We start from the raw sequence: 22,732 nt of genomic DNA on the forward strand, positions 1-22,732 counted from the left end.
ATCTTTGACCCCATGAGAGTAGAGATGGATATTATATGGGATGAGGTGGAGCGATGACGAGCCTCAAAGAAGTAGCTATAGTGTAAGAACGTGGACCTTAGGATAGAGATGACGAGGTTTGGAGGTCTTGTCGAGGGGATGGAGTTGAGGAGCTCCTCTAGGAGTCACTCATGATCCATGATATCCCATAAACATTTATCTATTCCACAACCACCACCACTACTAGGAGTTGAGAGTTATACCATCCATCATCCATAAGGTGATGAGATGTATATGATTGTACACCACATTTGGTTTTAGTGGTGATTTTTGTTATACATCTTGTATTAAAAGTTAGTATATATGATGATACTTTGAGATGTTTTACATACTTGTCTATTTAATGCAAAATAATGTGTTCTATTGCTCTAATCAAATACAATAACTATGATGATGAACATTTATGTCTGATTTAATGCAAGAGTAATTAATTTAAAACCAATGTAGATTGTTTAATAAATGCTATAACGATTAAATTGATATATGTGTGATTTAATTAAATAACTTGATAGGTGTTTAACTAAATGTGAATGGAGATGATATAATGTACTTATGTTAAGCTAAATGTCAATGAGGTCTAGCTAAAAGGTTTTCTAACTAAGCACAACATGATTTAGCTAACATGGTACATGGATTACTAAACTATATGCTAACACAGAAAATTGTAATCTCTTAATCTATGAAAAAGAAACTACGCAATGAATCCAAGACAACCTATAAAGTTTGCCATGAATGAAGCAATGCATACTAAATAGAAAGAGAATGCAACTATTTAACATAACATGCTTTAAAGATGAAAATTATAGCATACCATTAGTAAATGTGTGTGTGTGTGTGTGTGTGAGAGAGAGAGAGAGAGAGAGAGAGAGAGAGAGAGAGAGAGAGAGAGAGAGAGAGAGAGAGAGAGAGAGAGAGAGAGAGAGAGAGAGAGAGAGAGAGAGAGAGAGAGAGAAGTATCCATTGAGGTGCATAGCATTGATGGGACCCTTAAGAGGCATACCTTCCACATCTACTAGTTTGTAAGCACCTGATCCATATAATTTAGTGATGATGTATGGTCCAAGCCAATTTGAGATGAATTTTCCTTTTTCACTTGGGATAGCATTCACATTGTGTTGATTCTGATAAAGCACCATGTTGCCAATTGATAAATGTTGTTGAATCGTCGTTATAGATTTGTTGCATAGTCTTTTGATAAGATTGAAGATGTTCAAGAGCGTGTATATGTTGTTCATTGATCATTTAAACTTGTCAAAGACATTGTTCTCTATGAGAATTGTCATCGATGATGCCCTTGAGATAAATTCATAATGATGGAATCTCTAGCTCTAAAGGCATAATCACATCAACACTGTAAACAAGGTTGTAAGGAGTAGTACCTGTACCTATATGAATAGTAGTTCAACAAGCCCATAAAGCATAGGACAACTGGGTATGTCAATTTTTACTATGCTTATTAACAATTTATAAAGGATTTTCTCATTTATCTTGTTTGAAGCTTCAACTTAACCATTTTATCGAGGAAATTAAAGAGTAGAAAGATGGTGTTGAATCTGATATAAATAATTGAGAACTTTTTCACATCTCTGTTCTTAAATTAAGTACCATTATTAGAAACCAAAGTGGAAGCTAAACGAAATCAAAAAATGATATTTTCTAAAATGAATTGATTAATTAATTCAGTGGTCATGAATCAAATGGGAATGGCATCAACCCATTTCGCAAAGTAACTTGTAGTTGTGATGATGAAAGTATGTCTTTAAGAAGGAGAAATTTTACCAAAAAGATCCAAACTACATAAGGAAAATGGTCAAGGATCTACTTGGGCTCTAAGTTCATGAGCTAGAGCATGAATTAAATTGTTACGTTGTTGACGCTGATGACACTTTTTGACAAAAGAAAAGGAATCTTTTTCCATAGATTGCACATATTAGCCCATTAAAAGCAAATTTGAACTAGATATTTACCACTAAAATGCCCCTCACTAGCACCTAAATGTGCTTCCTCAATGGCAATAGGGATCACAGATTTTTCAAGACAACAAATTAGAAGACCGTTATAGCCTATTCTATAGAGCATTTAATAAAATTATGTAACATACAACAAGTTTGTGAATTCAGTCTCTAGTATTCTTACTTGTAAGATCGGGAAAGGTACCATCACGCAAATCTCAAATAATACGAGAGTATGACTCATTAGAACCCATTTTAAAATAATAAGCAATCTCGTTGGAGCTATCAGAAATAGCAGGTGAAGTAAGGTTATATACATATGATAAATTGATAGTCCGTGGAGGGTTTCTCAAGGGATATAAGGAAAGCAACACTTGTCATTACATTTGCATGTCGATTATAGTCTTTTCATGAGATAGGATCTATGGTGCAAGAAGAAAAGTTCTTTAGCAACGATAAGGCTAAGATATTAAGATATTTTACTTTGTTATGCTTGATAGGTTCCCATCTTTTGTCTTATAATCAACTATGTGTCACCAATTAGATATGCAAGTGCTAAATTTTAAAAGATAGAGTTGCACACAAACTAGAACCATAAGGGCTTCATACTCAACAATGTTGTTGGTACCCAAGAAATTAAGATGATTGAATAAACGAATTGGCTTTCTCGAAGGAGGTACTAATATGAAACCAACAATGGATCTAATTCAACATCTAGATCCATCAAAAAACAAGTCCCATATATTATCCATATCCAAAGGAAGGACAAGATCACTGGGAAATGTATTTGATTAGGAAGTGCGAAAGGTAAAATACCATCAACTAAATGGTCAGTTAAAGCTTGGTCTTTAATCGCTTTTTGAGAAATAAAACTAAGGTCAAATTCAGTTAACAACATAACCCATTTTTCTAAGCATCCTGAAAGATTTGTTTTGGAAAAGAGATGCTTCAATGAATCAAATTTAATGATAAGATGCGTTTCAACATTAAGAAGGTAATCTCCTAAATTTTGACTTGGGGAAACAATAGAAAGACATTATTTTTCTAGTGTGACGTATTGGACCTCATAATTGAGTAAAGTGCAAATTATGTAACAAATAGGACATTCTTTACTATCACTATCATGTTGCGCCAATAAGGTTGCAAGAGAATTAGAGAAAGCAACAACATACAAAAGAAAAGGACAATTAGGACCGATAGGTTGTAAGTTAGGAGGACTAGCAAGGTAACATTTTAAATCATCAAAGACTTTTTGATAATCCACATTCCATTTAAAAGACCACTATCCTTTTTAAGCGATTGGGTGAAAGGAAGGGTTCGATCTTGTGAGTTGTAAAATAAATTGACGAATAGCCTGAATCTTTGCTTGTAAACTACGAAATTGAAACATTTCTAGGAGGTTGCATGTTAACTATAACATCAATTTGCTTTGTCTACCTCAATATCATCATGTGAAACAATTAATCCTAATAGTTTTCCACAAATACACCAAAAACACACTTTCGGGGATTCAATTGCATGTTATATTTACAAATGCATTCAAAGATTTAGTGAAGTTTTTTATATGATCATGGCATGAAATAAAAAATGGCTAAGATATAATCAACATATTCCTCTAATATTTTATGCATATAATCATGAAAGATAAGATTCATAGCACATTTAGAAGTTGCACAAACATTATTTAATCCAAAAGGCGTGACTACTCAACAAAATGTTCCCCGAGGTGTCATAAAAGCTGTTTTGTATTGGTCATGAGGATTGATAAAGATTTTGTTGTATCTAAAAAATCAATCCATAAAGGACAATAAAGAATTACTAGCAGTGGAATCAACTATCATGCCAAATTTTGGAAGAGGAAAGCCATCTTTTAAAGAAACTTTGTTAAGATCTTGAAAGTTATTCTAATCTTATGGTTTGGTTTAGTGATGACAACGATGTTTGAAATCCAAGTTCAATAGTCAATAGGACAGATAAAGCTAGCTTCCAGGAGTGGTTGAATCTCATTCTTAACTAGCAATGCAATCTTGGGATTCATCATTCTAATCTTTTGCTTAATAGGTTTTGCATCAAGAAGCAACACAATGTTATGGGTAACAATTTGATGATCAATGATGGGCATGTTTGACTAATTCCAAGCAAAGAGTTTTGGAAAATTATGCAAGACAGAAGAATGGTCACATTGTTCATCTCATTCTAGACATTTTTCAATTTTAATAACTTTTTTTTTATCATTGTGAGGATCCATTTTCACATCAATAGTATCTCCTATGAGAATATTTCCATGTTGAGGAATATCCATCGACTATGGAATTTCTTGATTCATCTCCAAGGCATCATTTGGTAAATTTAGTGTCTTTCCCAAAGTATGCTTCAACATTTAAAAAATAGGGAAATCCACAATTATGATGATATCGAGGAAGATTATAATAAACTCCCAAGAATTTAGCTAAGGATTCATTTATAGAAAACATGTTAACTGAAGGTATGATATAACCAAAACTAACATCAATTAAGTGAAGATTGATTAAAAAAAGGGACAAAGTATAAATAACATTCAAATCAAGAGATAGTCTATGGGATGCTTTGATCGGCTTTGAAGGATTATATCCAAGTCCAAATGAAGCTTCACATCTGTAATTTTCTAAAGGGAAATACCTTTTTCATTCATGTCACAACCATTGCTTCTATATGTACTCTTAGCTAAGATATGGAAACTAGGACCATAAAGAGATGTCATTTTTGAAATAGATGGCATAAAATCGTATGCCTCAACATCAAAGAAGAGGTAGAAGACTTAGTTGAAGTAGAAGCCGCCACAAAATTGTTATTAGGTTGCCTAGAAGAAATTGATTTTTTTGTAGATACCACTCATGAGCTCCATTTTTTATGTTTTATTTAGACCTTTTATGTCGTTTAAGACTCTTTTATGTTTTTGAAAGACATTGCATTATATGACTTATATCTATTTTAAACCATAACCTTAAGAAAACATGTGATGTCTTGAAGCCTTTTTGAATGAATGCCACAAATGCTAAATGAATGTGTTTTTAGTTACGAATGATGATAAATGCTATGTTTCAAGTGATTTTGAGTGAACAAGGATCTTTGCATGTGTTAAACCCTTTAATGCAACTACTATGAAGGTGTCTCAAGTTCTTGAGGAAGTAGTAAATGTAGTTGTCAAGATGCAACAAAGCTTTGAAAAGGTCAAAGACAACATACCTGGAAGGAGTACTCAAAACAGTTACAAACAACTAACCAGTTGTTATGGCAATCAAGGACTCCTTGATTCAGTTAAAGAATATTTATCCTTTCATTTACTCACCATTTTGGCTAGTAGAGTTGATATAGGAGGAGAATATAATGAATATTAATTTCCATAAACAAATTCCTACTCCGTTTCAACCTTTTTGTTCCTAGTTTTCATGCTTTCAATAAAAGCCACCATCCTGATTTTAAGGAGTGGAGTGGATGTAGTAGTTAGTTAGTGATATCTTTTCTTTTCTATAAATTCACCAAGCCTATCCTCAAAAGGTCTGGTTAAAAAAAAAAATGTAATTGTTGTTTTGTTGAATTGAGTATTTGAAATAAAGAACAAGCTTTTGTTGTCTCTGTTTTTAGTATGAATGAATGCTGAAATTATGAATGCATAGTATTTAAGCTTTGAGTTAATTGTTGGTAAGAATCATCCAAGGGGGTCCACTTGGTGAGGATTCCATTCATTTAGTTCTTAATTATTTTCAATTTTGTTCATAATATAGCTTTAAGTGCTTGACTAATCGTGTAGCCATGAAAACTCTATTTTGTGACTGTTCTTGCAGCCCAAACAAAATATAACAATTCCTTTTTACTGTTCAAAGTTTTGTTATTCTAGAAAAAGTTTCAACAACATTTATTTTTGTAGGAGGTAGTTAATGGTTGTCAAGCTTATTTTCTTCCTATTATTTGTTTCTATAAGAATTTACCTATAGAAATCCAAGATCTAGAGGCCAGTGAACAGTACAAAAGCAAGAGAGAACAAAATAGACAAGAACAAACTGTATTCTCATCAAGATGCAAAATGCCCCACTTAACCAACTAGATTTTACATACTATGTACATGAGCCTACTTATAAAGGCGAGGCTATGAGAGCACACAATAATGACATGTGGCCTAATGAGATACAAGGGTAGGTAGGAGAAATAATAGATAATTCCACTAAAAGTGGATCACCGACTGAAGATGGAATTTCTCCTACAACCATATTCAGTGGATATACAATTCCCTAAGTGTCTCATATGTGAATTACTATGAAATTCATTATCCTAAGTCAACTTAAGTAAAGTGTAATTACATGAGACATAAATTACACAAACACCCCCCATTAAGTGCAACTTAGGGGAATGTCGACTTAAGCTAACAATGCAAGATGGGTCTAAGCTATGAGGCCATGTTAGGTACCCATGCACAAATGCAATGCAATCTCTCATAAATGAGCAAAGAGAGAAAAATGCAATGGGAAAAAAGTCCCCCCAAAAGAGATGAAAACACACAATTCTCTCAATAAAGAGTGTTGCAGGGGCACTTAGCCAATTTTGTTGTGTTGATTCCAGGAGATTGGAATCATCTTGTTTTGGTTTGTAATAAGGACAAGAGGTATTTGAGTGGGTGCTCAAATGTTTGTAAGGATGTTTGACCAATTTTGGTATATGAGCTCTTAAGGGTGCTAGGTAAAGCACTTAATAGAATAAGCCATTATTGAGTTAGAATAGGTTGATTTGATATTGTTTAGAGGTTATTAAGGTCATTTGAATCATTTGGAAGTGACCTAGGTTCGATTTGAGTAAAGTTGCTCACCTATGTAACAAGTTGCAAAAAGTTGCAAAAGTTGCTCATAGCAACTTTGCAACATTTACACTTTTCATACACCAACGGCTAGTTGGTTGTCTTTTTCGGTTGAAAGCATTTGTAACCAACCCAAGGCTAGTATAAGGCTTGGGGAAGACCGATGAGAATCGGTTGTTGAAGAATTGAAGCATGAAGAGCATGTTTAGCCTTTCCAATTTCGAGTTTCCAGCGAGTATTGTTGTTCTTGACTGGTTTTCTATGGCCTATACAAAATTTCAAGCCGACACCAGGGCATAGAATATTAGGATAATGTCTTATCTTTCATTTGTTGGTGGTTTGAAGTTTTGAAGTGTTGTAGGTTGCAAGTTATTGGCATTTTGTTGCAGGCGGGTTCCAAAGCCCTGAAACCAGGGTTTGAGGACTCTATGGCCCCAATCTAGCATTCCATGGTGGATTTCCATATTGAAGCCTTATGGAATGTTAGGTGGCCTTTTGTATTATGTTTTTTTTTTGGTTTTAATGTAGGGGAGGCTAAACATCAGATTTGCCACCATACCCTAGGCTTGGCACGTTGAGTTGACAAGCATCGGGGATTATGGACAACAAGCCCTAGGTGGGTAAACCCGGTGGATAGGAATGAAACAAGATTGGATTGGACATCCTCATGGATGCACAGACCTAAAATAATCATGAGATTCCTTTAGCCATTGGACCGGTGAAGACATTCAAGCAAGTTCCTATTTTGTAGGCTTAAAAGGAGGGAATTAGGCCTAGTAAGGGTTAGAGACCAAACCCATATCCAATTTTAAGATATTGTATGAATCTTCCAAAAGGTTATCTGAAAAGATAAAGATTTCATAGGGGTGTTCAGAACTTCTGACAGATAACTGCAAAATTCCTCACAAGTAGGGCTAATTGTACTAGGTCTCCTAGTAGGCCTAAAAGAGCAGATCGACCTTAAAGCTTGGAATCGGTAAACTCTAATGTCCTAAAGGAAGGGATAGGGTTGGGAAACTAAGGCAAATCGACCCTAAGAGTGTTGGACCTAAGTGAATAAGATCCTGTAGTTGAGGGGGTGGACTCTTGATTAAGGTGTGAGAAGGTGTTGGGAAAGGAAGGTCTATGTTGAGGAGTGTTGGACACTCGCAAAACAAAAGGTGGTCACCTTAGTCTAAGGACCTTGAAAGGCCAATAAGAGTGGGCCCTACAACCCTTGGAGGGTTTGAAAGTGTGGAACCATTGGATGGTTCAAGAGACAGCTTGAAGAGACATCAAGAGTCAGCAAACCTATTAGGAGAGTCTATCCTCTCTACATCAAAGAGTGAGAACCTCATGTGAGGAAAAAGCCCCCCCTCTCCCCCCCCTCCTCAATGTAGAATCTCCTGCAAAGATGGTTCAATGATGTTGACCAAAGTTCATCCCCATTAGGAAGAAATAGAGCCAATGTTGCACCAAGAATGTCAAAGTGTGACAAAACTAGGTATCGTTGTTAGTGAAGAACCAATGATGAATCTATCATTGCAATATGATGAAGATCAGGCATGGGGACACCTGCTTGAGAATCAATTGGATGCTCGTCAATGGCAGATTGCTACAATCTAAGTCTCATTGGAGCCATGCACAAATTGGTACAATATAAATCTCAACTAGAGTCATGCACCAAGTCTCACAAGATATTTCCTAATCTATGAAGTATAGGAGGATTACATCCAATATTTCATCAATGACAAGGTACAAAGAAGAATGACACTTTATATTAGTGTGTGCACAACATAGCTCATGCAAGAAAATACAACATGACATAGTGCAAATCTAGAAACATGAAGATGATGCTACCAAAAAGGTGCCATGTAGAAGATTGCAGATGAAGATATCTTTGATTGGTATGTAGCCAAGAATAATGTAGGAGCAACTTACCCCCCTTGGATGCTGGTTGGAGATGTTGTAATACAAGTATGATAGGTGGACAAGAAAAAATGTGCTCCCAATTTTGCTTATTTATGAAAAAAATGTTTTAAAATAAAAACTTAGCTAAAAGCTCAAATAAAAACATTTATTAAAAGCCATAATTAAAAAACTTTATTAAAAGTAAAAAAAGAAAAATTGACTTTTTAAATTTTTATTTTGAAAAAACACTTTATTAAAAAATAAACTTAAAAAAACACATTTTTTTAATTTTTGATTACAAAACTCTATTGGTAAATAATAAAGAAAAAACACAATTTTTTTAATTTAAAAAAAAAAATTAAGAATCTTATTAAAAACAATTTTAATAAAAAAATTATTTAATATAAAAAATTTTAATAAGAAATATTAAACAAAAGCTTTTACTAAAAAAAAAATTAATTAGAAAAACAATAAAAAAAATTAATTTAAAAAAATAAATTAAAAAGGGGCCATTTGTGGGGCCACAGGTACACCCGCGAACCCAAAACAAAATTTATTTTTAAACAAAAGCTTAAAAAATGCCCCCTAAAATTTAATTCCACAAAAAAAAAAATATACGTTTTTTAAAATAAAAAATGAAAATGAAAATTTATTTATTTATTTTTTTAAATTGTACCTGCATACTTTCTGCAAACTACATCAGTACGACAAGCCAAGGAGGATAATTTTTTAGCTCAGAGTGACGGTGGCCGATTTCAACAAATAAATAGGCAATCTTGGGGTTTTTGGGTCTTCTAAGCATGATGGTGATGTTGGATTTTGCCTAAAGTGCTCCAAAATTGCAAATCGCTCTTGCGTTTGGCAACCACCCTCCAGCTTCAAACAACTCTAGATTTGGCCTCCGGTGTCAGATTTGGATGAAACAAAAGGTGATTCTGACTTTCTCATACCTCCCGAATCCAATGGTAACCTCAGATCTAACATAGCAAGCTCCAATATTAAGCTGCAATAGAAAGCTCCAAAATACAAAAAACCCAAATTGAACCAAATTTCTCTCAAAAAAGTAAGAGAGAACAAAACATACAAGAACCAATTGTATTCTCATCAAGATGCAAAATACCCCACTTAATCAACTGTATTTGACATACAATGTACATGAGCTTGCTTGTAAAGGCAAGGCTATGAGAGCGCACAATCATGACATGTAGTCCAATGAGATAAAAGGGTGGGTAGGAGAAATAATAGATAATTCCACTAAAGGTGGATCACCCACCGAAGGTGGAATTTCTCCTACAACCATATTCCCTAGATATGCAATTCCCTTAGTGTCTCATATATAAATTACCATGAAATGCATCATCCTATGTCAACTTAAGTAAAGTGTAATTACATTAGATGTATAAATTACAACAACATTTTCAGTATCTCCTATCATTAGGATTAGGATAGAACAGTCTGAGAAACTCTTTGTGCACAAACACTTTTGTCCCATTTCAAGCTTTATGTCCCTATGTTGATAGATAAATGAGCTTTAATAATGGGTTTGATGGCTATTTAGTGAGGACATATTGTCTCTAAGTTGAGGTGTTATGCCCAATTATTTACCCATTACTAGAGTCCTACGATCACCATGTTATCCTCTTTGGTCTTAGGTTTTAATTAAGGAATTTAATATTCTCCCACAAAGGAAGTTGTAAAATCTAATCACCCCAAATCATCCTCTAAGAGTACCTTTTCAGGTGAAAGGGTATCTTTACTAGGAGATGGTATATTAATTTGGATTGGAGAAGGAATTGAAGAATTTAAAGGAGATTTAGACCTTGCTTCATTCTGAAAATAATTTTGTCAATTCTTATCACCTTCTAAAGTATGCATCTTGTTGTTATAAATTAACTTAAGGTTGTGATGAAGAGTTGAAGGAACCACTTACATATAATGAATCCAAGGTCTACCTAGAAGAAGGTTATAAGTGAGGGTATTGGACATGACATGGATAGGTGTAGGTAAAATGAAAAAATATACTTTTATAGGGAAATCATTGTACCTAAGGACTGTCTACTAACATTATCGAAGCCATGAATAGAAAGAGAATTGGGTTGAATAAGAGAAATATCCAGTTTGATTTTATGCAACAAGTCAATGGTACACACATGAAGACTTGATCAATTATCCACTAAAGTTCATCTTATTGCAGTACAGTTGATAAGGACAATAATCATAAGAAGATCATATTGGTTTTCAATCTCTATAGAAGGTAACTCATGTCGGGAAAATACAATCTGTCTTATTTGCATTCATACACTCCAATAAACTTGCTACATCATTAGGTCTCATAGAAGGTGAAACAACTATATTTTGCAAAGCTTCTTGGAGCATCCCATGGTATGTAAGTGAAGTTTGAATCAACTCCCAAAGGGATATCTTACCTAGATCAGTGAGATTTTTTCCAAAAATATCGTATTCCTTTCCAAGATATTGGGTAAGATGACGTGCAAGAGGAAGCACTGGTTGAGAAGAAAGAAGAGAAAAAGAAGGAACAAATTACATAGGATTTTATTGTTTCTTATGTTATATGTGTGATCAACTACATGATAACTATATGGTTGATTCATCTTATTTATTTCAATGAGTTATTTTACAAAATTCAAGATGAAACCGAGACTTATACCACCTTTAACCATGATCACTAGTTTGTTTTGAGTTTGAGGGACATCAAAATGAAGATGCACAACAATATTAGGCTTCTCACATTCATTCTTATAACCTATCACATGTATCATGTTGATCAATATTTGGCAAAATATTGGTTTAGGAGTCATATAGGATGACTCAATAGAGATGAAGTCATCAAGGGCTTCATCTAACACACAAAAGTCATCACTACTAAACGTCTCATCAAAGGCATGGAAATATTGTTGAAAGGGATTCAACATAGTCGAATAACTTACTTTATCCAATAGAGGGAATAATTTTTGTTTTTGTTTTTGTTTTCTAATTCAGGAAAAGAAAAACTTGTTCTAACTATTGTAATGTAACGAAATACAACATTCAAAGTGTAGATGCAATCTAAACACACATAATGAAAGGCATACCAATCCATGAAAAGCATTTTTTTTTTGCATTTTTTACTTTTTGAAATAGAAAGGAAATGAACATACAAATCAAAAATGATGGAAGCACACCGAGATCATTAAAATGTTTAGGGTGAAAACGAGATGAACTAAACTAGCTATCAAGTCAACTAGGACCAAAACCTCTTCAATTAAACATTGGAATACAAAAATCTAAAAGGGGGTATGTGCTGCACTAACTCTTACTAAGAGAGTCAAGCAATCCCTCTAGGTTATATTCCTTCATTGCTTGAAAGATTTCTTATTTGATTCAAAATGTAAACTAACTAGGTCATGAACATGTATAAATGAGCACATAAATAGATGAAGCTATCTGATCTATAAAAATTAAAAACTATAGAAAAGATACCAAAATGGAATAAAGACTCAGAAGTTCACTTGTGACAAAAAAAAAGAAGAGTTGAAATTAAGTGGACACTATAGCTAAGTTCCTTGGTCCTGACTGGTGATCGGTTGAGCACAAAGAATAAATCTAATTTACCCTGATAGTATACATTATATTTTTTCCAAATTTTAGTCTAAACAAGGAGGAATATGGTGCTAAGACCCCTAATCCTTAAGGATAAAGGTGCTAGTTGTCAGTTTCATGAGGTTTTCTAATGAAATTTGTAGAGGCTTCCTATTTCTAGATCCTGAGAACTTTTGTATCTTCAAACTCTAATAGAGACATGTATCTAAACCTATAAGATAGAGAGAAAGGGGGGTTGTGGCTATATAGGGGATTGCCTTGGTCAAGCTACTGTTTTGGTGATTTCCACCTCCATAGATAACCAAGTTGAATCTAAAATAAATGCATGTGCTTTGAACCTTGAGTGTGTCTAAGATTGTGGCAAGCATGATTGCATAAACATAAACTAGAGTCCTAGTCAAGTATCTTTAGAGTAAACCCTAAATGAAATGATCAAATGTGATGCATGAATTAATTCAAGAATGCATGAATCACATCTCAATAATAAAACTTAGATTTGAAGCTAAATTACATAAATGTAAGAATGATATCAACGTACCTAACCCCTTAGGAAAAGGTACAAGCCAATCATTAGTTGGTGACTCTCTATTGATAGGATTATAATTTGTCTACTTTTCATAGCTTTCCATCAAACTTAGTTAATTTTTTATAACAAGTATGATGCAAAGTTTAGTAATAGCTTGACTCCTTATGCTTCCAAGACTTTATATGAGCACATTAACATGTTTATTTAAATGGATATAAATATGATATATATTGCCTTATAACTATGTGTATGATGTGGTGTACTTGTATAATTGTTATGGTTGTGATATTGTGCATACCAACTTGTTATGTAACATTTTGTTCAAACTGGAAGAAGATATTTCCGCAATCAATATTGTGCAACTTCTTGCAGCCAACGGCATGACTAACTTTGAACTAGTCTGAGGAAAAATGAGTACTCCAAGATGTCAAAGAGTGTCAATCATTCATGGAATTCTTCAATGAAACAAACAACTTCTTGATGAAATGAACTATTCAATAATTTGATATGTTGTTTGAAGTGGACATATATCTTTGTATGGTTATGAGTTTCAATTCTATTAGGGCTCTTAGATACTTTATGCTTTCTTTAATAGTTCAATAAATCTCTTCCTATATTTGAGGAATGGGCACTAGTTAGTTGTAGAATGATTCATCGGATCAGAGGTTATATATATGAGTCCAATCACAACCTGTAAAGGTTAACGATATTCTTAATGTTGTAACGTGTCTAATTTGAATATCAAGTTTGTAAGAAATGACATGTATTCCTGTTGCATATGAATAAGAATACATTTGTTGAGTTAGTTATTTGTCTATCAATCTCTTAAAGAGTGCAATACCCAAGGGAGCCCACTTGAGGTAATGCTACTCAAAGTTTTATTTCTGTACTTTAATTAGACCTTTTCAAATCAATTTACTATTAGATTTCATAAAATGGATTTGTAGTTTTTTAATCAATACTGATATCATGTAGTAGTTATTGTTCTTCATTAGATAGTGTAAGTGTTAGTTATAGATGTTCTTGTTATAATTACTTTTTTTATCGTGAATTTATTTCATTGCACTTGCTCTTTCTATAGTATTTAATTATCAATTATAATAATCTTTAGCATCTATTTTCCCGCACTTTCCATTACTACAATCTTTGAAGTTAACATAGGATAACAACCAAAGGTGAATTAATAATGCACACACAATGTTTTCCCATTTCAAGTTTTATGACCCTTTGTTTGACAAGTAAATGTAGCTTCTAGACCATGAAGGATTGCAAAGATTAGATAACTATCTTTGAGTTGTGATTTTTTTGTAAGCCAACACCAAATCTCAATTGGAATTAGAAGGCTCGAAACCTATTATCCTCCAACATTCCTTGAAGCTTCCATCATGATGTATAAATGTTGATGAAGACCCTATATTGCTGATTTGTCATTGAATTTGTGAACCTAGAACTTCACTTTAGGTGGAGCTTTCTCATCGTAAGGATTTCACTTCAAATTGCTTCTTAATGCTTGCCAAATGAGTAAGGCTAACTTGTGTATATATGATTTTCCAACTTTAAATTGATAAAAGACCGACTTAAAATAGATGATATCCCAACTTCGAAGATAGATTTGGAAATGTCAACGACAACACTTTATCCACCCAATTTTTTTGCCAAAAAACATTAGACGTTATAGCTAACCTACAATGTCTCAACAAAATAGACCCAAATTTTAAGGTAAGCAAGATAATAAGACCATGATATTGGATATGTAATTTATATGAAGATTGACGATACTTAAATGAAAGAAAAATTACTTCAAAATTTAAAATGGGATAGGACCCATATGGAAACATTTATCCCAACTTCTTGCTTTGTCATGGCCTCTATATAGTCTTTATGTCGCCTCGTGAAGGTATCCACCTGCTGCCATTTATTTTCGATTAACAAAACTTGATCATTTGATTCACAACACCATTATAGGCTGACAAATTATCATGCTCACTTCTAACTTTAGCCTTACACACATTATTTTTCAATGAAACACAAATATCAATTAGTATTATTAATTATAGAGATGATTAGTGCTCCTCACTTTTTCGAATTTCATAGGCAAATATTCGTACCTTTAAATAGACACTCATCAATCCTTTTCACAACCTCGGCCCATCCATATTCACAGGCGTTACTCACCAAGTGAGTATTAATTGGTAATCTTTGATTGCAGAGTAATGGTGACAACAATCACGTTAGAAGCACAACTACCTCAATCACAGTTTCATTATTAGCCTTATAAAATCAGCTTTCAATATATTATCAGACGTTGACCTTTACAAATCATCCTCATTTCCTCCTTGAAATCACAATGGTTTCATGATTGTTAATGCAAAATACACACTTTATCAGACTATATCAAACAGATTTGTATCCCTATGTCAATCATGGATTAATGCAACAACAAGTTCCTCAGATTCATGGGAGCATGAATAATGTTATCAGAAGTGTTCAACCACTTTAGAGAGGCCAACACTAGAATGTCGTTGTTTCATCACACAATCAGATCGTACTGCCCTCTCAAATCTATGTCTTCACTATTATCAATGAACGTCAATTTGGACCAATATCGTCATATAATGATACGCATTCACTCTATCATGTTGGTGCAGGCATGTAGAGTTACAAATCAGGTTTGTATACCATTCAAATTATAACTTTGCTTCCAGTAAACCAAAACGTGATCCACCCTTCACTGCACAACGCATTCAACACAAAAGTATTTAGAACCAAGCAACAAGAATTTGTGAAAAAAGGAGTCAACAAATGTTGAATGACGTGTAGGGATCCTGTGAAATCTATCCTCTTATGCCTAGCACATGGAATGTGGACCCTTCATCACTGTTCGCACCAAATTTGTCTTCTTAAAATCCAACGGTCATCGCTTCACCGTGGCCCTTTCTTTTCTCTCTCCATTTTCGGCCTTCGCGCAAGCACGATGGTACCACGTAACCAGCGATATTATCAACCTTTATTTTTCCCTTTTTTTTAATTTCATTATGCGAAGCTTATAAACCAATGTGTCATTGCCACATAGCTTAATTTTTTTTCACTTTTTCCACGAGCTAATATATGATTTGGCGACGTGGTTATAACCACGTGTACTTGCAATTTTTTTTATGAAATAGCTATTGAATAAATCAAAGATTTTAATGATGTCCATGAGATTAAATAGTCTATGGGACCAAGGTATCCAACTTTAATTTCTCTTGAAACTTTGTTCCATGTCGGATCTCCTGCGATTAATCTTAACTAGTAGGCTGGTTGTCTAATTAATCACATCTTCTTCAAAAAGCTTATGCATGTTCTCAACCTTCAAACTATCTTTGTACTGATTACAAATATCCTCATAAGTTGTGCATTCCATGATGAAATGCCATTTCGTTTCCACTGCTCCCTTATTGCAAAAAATACAAACTCTTTCTTCCCAAGTTTCTTTGGGCATCTTCCACCTACCAGTTTCACATCTAAGATGATGTGATCCCATACTCAATTGTGCAACCAACAACCTCGTTGATAGGGAGATTGAGTGAGGAGTTACTCAATAAGCCTAAATTTGGTCTAGTTTGTCAAATGGACCTAAGGATATGCTTTTCTAATGTATTCAATTAGCGTTTGGCAACATCCAACTCCAAAACCCACACTTCTCCTCAAACAACCTCACTATTGTGTGTTATGCAACATTGTTCTTGTTTGCTTTCTCAAGTTACTCAAAGTTACTCAACATAGGTCCACACCCCTAAGTGGTGTTTTGACTGCCATGATAAGTTCCATTAGGTTCTTTGTATGTATTTCCACTGATTTAGGCAAGTTAGGAAGGTTCATGCATCATTTGGACAATCGGATTCAACTTTTGTGAAAATAGGGCTAAAAAGGGCTACTAGCCCGTGGAGGCCTGATTGAGTGAATTTTGTTTGCACAGGCTAACGATGACCTTAACCAAGATGAAAACTAACTTGGATGGTGTCAACAAGGTGTATGCTCATAGATTTTCATAATTTTAGCCCCTGAGAAGTTGGCATGGTGACTGTCCACGTTTTTAGGCAAATAAGTAGGGTTTGAGAGGGTTTTGTCCATGTAACAAAGGAAGTCAATCTTAAACTACAAACCAAGCCCCCAAATTCATGTAGGACCTCTACCACATCATTAGAAACAACTCCCCATCACTGCCCTTTATGACATTATGACAAACACTTGCCATACAAGCAATCAATTGACTATTTTGTGCGTTGTGATTGCACTTTCACTGGTTTACTGCACTTTCAAAGGTTAGGATACCATAGAAAGCTTCACCAAGGTCTGTGGTAACTTCATAACACTTCTTCAACACCTGCCACAAAAATCCAAAGCATGGATATGTATACAAGGCAAGTTTATACCCAAAAATTTATTAATTCCCCACAACTGGGTACTTGCTGCCAGCTAGAATTAACACACACTCAGACATTAATAACTCCCAAACCAGAAAATAATAGTCCAATCTCTTCGGTGGAGTTTTAGACAACTTGGTTAGGAGAAACATATCCAAAATTCATAAAGATCCAATGGTGCAATAAACAATTATCATCTCTGCACCGAGACCTATTTTGACTGTCATAAATTCTGGAAAATGTATGCTTGCTGCCAGCTAAAGTTAACACACACTTGCAAGATGAAAAGTACATTGTTTGGGGCTCCAAATGCATCCAAAAATCATTGTAAACTAGTGCAGACCTTTGCCTCAAGTTTTCTCACTCAAATTGGTCTTGAGCACAAACAAGTTTGGTCTTACTCATGTTGCTAGCCAAATCCATTTCCAATTTGCCTAGCATATGCTCAAAAACTCTTCTTTCTCACAACCTTGGCCAAAATGTGAAATATTTACACTATACATGGGCCATACAACTTGTCTAAGTCCATCCATGGGAGACCAAACCTGGAATTAGACAAGTTGATGCATTTTGGAGGCCAAAACCCTTGACAGGGTAGCCAAGGAGCACAAAATGAAACTTTTTTGTACAACCAACTTCCAAACACAAAACCTGCAATCTAATTACATGAAGAGCATTGAATATACAATAAAATAATTGCCCAAAAGGTACATTACTGAAATGAGGAGTCCCAATACAGACTGCTATACAAATGGAGTGCAAAATATGAGAAAAAACATGAAATTGTTGCCCTTTCAATTGATTTTTGTTAGAAAGTACAAAAGCCAACCCTATACAAAGAAGAGGGAGGCATATATATAGTATTTGGAGGTAGTTATCAAGTCCTATATGGACATAAGACATTTTTGTCTTCTTTTTACAAAAAAATGTCCAAAATGACAACTTTACAAGCAAAATGACAACTTTTGTTGCTCCAAATGGCAATTTGAGCAACCTAACACAACCAACCTTCCAAAATCAGCCTATAAGGCAATTTTCCACTTTTTAGCCCTTTTAGGCCTAGAAGCACAAAATTGACAATTCAAGCCCTAAGAAGCAAAAATTGATCTCTCAAGCACAAAATGAGATCAAACACTCATGAAATGACTAAAAACAACCTATGACAACATTTAAAACCTATTACAAGACTTGCAAACACTTAAGCATGAAAATACTAAAAATAAAGAGTAAAGCATAATTAGGTGCTCCTGCACCACTCACTTTCCCTTTAATAGTTACCCCTAGATATGTTTTTTCACCATGATATTTTGTTGGGTTAAAATCTTTGATATAGTATGTTTTTTTTCTGCCCAATCTGATTTGTCTACATGGTCGTCCTAAATTTATCAATCATATAACTTTTTATTCCATCATTAGTGTTAGGACATTCTTGCAAATTGATGCCCCACTTGATCATCCATTTGTTGTTCTGCTTCATCCACATTTTTTTCCTACAACTTAGCACTGTCCCTTCTATAACCATTTTGGGCCAGTGATGGTTATCGATGTTTTCAGCCTTCTTTAAATAGCTTATTAGCTGAAATATTGTCGATGCCTCCAATCGGAAAGTTCTTGCTTCAGCTAAAAGGATTTCATATGGAACTGTGGATTTAACTTTGAGATTGTTGGTTATTAGATGCATTTGGATTATTTCTAGTTGTCTTCAACTGCAGTTTGATATGTTGCTTCCCCACACTTCACAACCATAAAGAACAACTAGTGTAAATAGCAAACCAAAAATAATTTTCTTGGTTTTCCAATCCCAAAGCTCAGCTTTTTTGCACCTATTTTGGAGTAAGTATGAGGCTTTCCAACCTCCTTGTATCCTTTTTGTTCTACAAGTCTCCCAATTGAGCTTATAGTGGAAGTAAATCCCAAGATACTTGTATTCTTTTACAATTTCTAGTGGTTTGTCTTCAAAGATAAAGGTAATTTGCTTATCTTTTCTACATAGTGAGAAAATCGTGATTTTGGTCTTGGAGATGTTCACTTACATCCCAACCTCCTGACAAAAGTGTTCTAAGGCCTTCAGATGTTCTCTCAACCCATGAGTTGTTTTTAAGATTAGGACAAGATCATCTAATGCTATAGGAGTAGTTTCACCACATAACCTGCCAAATGAATACCATCTCCATTTGTTTTGTTTCACCACATAACCTGACATTGGAGTATAGGAGATAGAGGGCAACCTTGCTTAACTCCAATGTCACTACCAAAGCATTTTGACATACCTTCACTTGTTTTGATTTTCACACTAACCTTCTCATATAGTCTATGAACAACCGCTTTATATTTATCTAGGACACTTAATTCTTCCATTCTATGCCATAGTTTGTCTCTAGGTACCATGTCAAAAGCTTTCTTAAAGTCTATAAAATAGCAATAAGCTTCTTCACCTTGAGTATCCCAAAGTTTTTCTATTGAGAGTCTAAAGGTGATGCAATGAATAATCAATACAACTGAACAATCCTCCCTTTGCCTATGCAACATTTAATTACTTTATTTGGGAGGGCAAATAAATATTTTTCTTTTAAATAAAAAATATTGTTGATTGGTATAGGGATTTTCAATTCGAACTTTTAAACTTTATACAAATTTAGCAAGGGCTTTGTATTTCATTTGGGCTTGAGGCTAAAAAATTTAAAATTCAATTTTAATTTTATAGAAAACCCTAAAACCTCTTTTTACTTTGCAAATCATACCAAAATTTCGCAAAAGATTTCCACACCCACGAATGGCTTTTTTCTGGGGAGGTATGACCAGGATGGTCATAACAAGATTCCAGATCTTTAGGATACAGCCCGCGGCCGAATTCACTAAGTGCTTCTAAATCCATTGCAGACTGCAGGATACAGCCCCGAGCCACCAGAAATGAAAAACTAAAACTTGCCTCTGTCAAACACCTTGTTACCGGTAAACTACATCAAACCCAATATGAAAACACATCAACGAATTATCTAATCATTGATATGAGACTCGTATCTTTAGCGAGGCTATTTCACTGACCACTGCCATTATCACAAAGATGCAACTTATAATCAATCAAGAATAGAAAACCACCATCATGACATAAATGACCGTTATGCAACAATAAGAAACTATTCCACAGATCTGAGATATCATAACTCAATGAATCATCAAACTCAAACTCTGGATCAATTGGCAAGCCAAAGTTGAAGCATTCAAATGATGAATTAAATAGCTCCCTCTGTAAATCACTCTAATTAGGCCCCCGTTATAGATTGGAAAATTTTGAAAAACTCATAAACAATCAGTGAATCTAGAGTCTCTTCGTATAAACAATCATTTTCATTACTGAACAAAAGTTTATCATATTCAGGCATCACCTCCATTTGTTCCAATTTTTCATTTGGGCCTTCACATCCACACTCAATTTTATTGGCTTCTCCAACTAGAGTATGCTCATCGTTATTATCAAACAAAAAATCATACTCACAGTTATTGCAAACATCAAGGCAAGAAAACCAAATTTCTGAAACTAGCCCACATTCATTAGCTTGCTCAAAAATTTCATTATCAAAATCTGCTTGAAATAATTCAAATGCAAGCTTAAACAAATTTGATTGTAACTCATTATCAAAGACTTCCACACAATCTATTGCTGCATCAAGGCAAAAGTCTAAAACTTGTTCATTTGCATTAAGGAATTCATTATTGAAATCAAATATCTCCACTTCTACATTGTGTAGATAGTCATCTAGTAGGTAACATTCATATTCAACCCGGATTTCATCATTCGACATCCTCATATATGCATTTGTTTTTTCACAAGCCTCGCCATCCTCATCGTGGATAAGAAATTATTCAAAATCTTTCATGCAATCAAATGTAATACCATTATCATCACAAACTGAAAAGAAAACTCATCATTCAAACATACCTAAAATTCTTCCATGATATTATTACTACAAGGTGCCAAGTTTTAAATGCATCCTTCATTTCATTATGCAAACTATTCTTACCTCCATATTCCTCTGCTACAAGTTGGTCATAATTTACATTGTTTTCATAGCCAGTTATACATTAATTTTGCATTAACTCCTCTTCAACATTATATACCATGACGTACCTTCCTTCGGTATCAACAACATGATGATTGCAAGTAACATTATGAAAATTAACATTATCAATACTTTGAGACAAAAAAAATCATACCTTCTTGTTTGCTTGCCTGAGTTTCTTTGCAACATCACGTACTCGTAGCCATATAACCTTTTGATATTCCAAACTTCAAATTATTTTCATCCCTTGTGAACTCAAAGGCCTGATAAACAGTAGCATGTTCCTTACCCCTCAATAAGTAACTCATCTTCTTATCAAATACACCAAAGTATTAAAAAAAAAGTTAAAAAGAAAAAAACTCACTTGGTCTCATGTGTTCTGGGATAGCTCTGACTGCCCTTGAAAACCTCAAATTAAAAGCTAGAACCAATTCATTATTATCCTTTTGCACATTCATTAAATTGCTGAGCAATGCAATTACATTTACCTTTTCACCAAACTATTCAATAAATTCAGCTATGCAACATCCAGGAACAAAAACCAATCCCTTACATCATCTTGAAAAGATTGCAAAAAATACCCCGTAATAACATCTTCGTGATCATTTTCATAATCATCCATCAAATCACAAAACCCCTACAAATTCTTGTTTGTTGATTTTGAATTCTCTCCATTGTACTGTGGCAAGTATTCTCTAATGTCATTAGGGATCGCATTTGAGTATCCATGAATGCCATCAAAATTCAAAGCATTACGTCTTCTAGTGGTCAACGAATTCATTGCATCTAATTTTGAAATTACAAATAAAATAAAATACCTGAACAAGTATTCTAGCCTTAAACAAATTAAGAGTTGCCACCTCTTGAAGAGGAAAAATATTAAATTGCTTTCTGGGTTCACTTTTCTATCAGAGCCCCTTCCACAACTTTCAAACAAACTGCAACACCTTTTCTAATCAGATCATAAACTTTCGTGACTCTTCCCAAAAGATAGTTTTTGTGTTTCATCCCCAGCAGAGTCACCAATCTGTTGGTCTTTTCCAAAGCTAAACCCTTTGAACCTTAAAGGTTTGCCATGACTTATGATTGGATCCAAATGGTAGTTTGGCCAATGAACATGAGATAACTATGCACCTATCTCCCTTACACTTTAGGCTCTGCCAGACCTAGGGGAGTATTCCCTTATAAAAACTTCAACAAATATATTCATAATTTAGAACACAAGGCAAATCTGTTCCCATAATGAAGATATACAAGATAAACTGCAAACTTGGCAATGTTCTTGATTATCTCATTTCTCATATTAGATAACATGCAAATCTTAAAACTAACATAACAAAAAGAAAAATTGAAATAAAATTATTTGTCTTTTGAGAACTTTGACTACCTGAACCCTCTGAGCAAACGATTAAATTAGATCAGTGTCTATT

This window comes from Cryptomeria japonica, chromosome 10 (genome assembly GCF_030272615.1).
Source record: "Cryptomeria japonica chromosome 10, Sugi_1.0, whole genome shotgun sequence".
In the NCBI taxonomy this organism is placed as follows: Eukaryota; Viridiplantae; Streptophyta; class Pinopsida; order Cupressales; family Cupressaceae; genus Cryptomeria; species Cryptomeria japonica.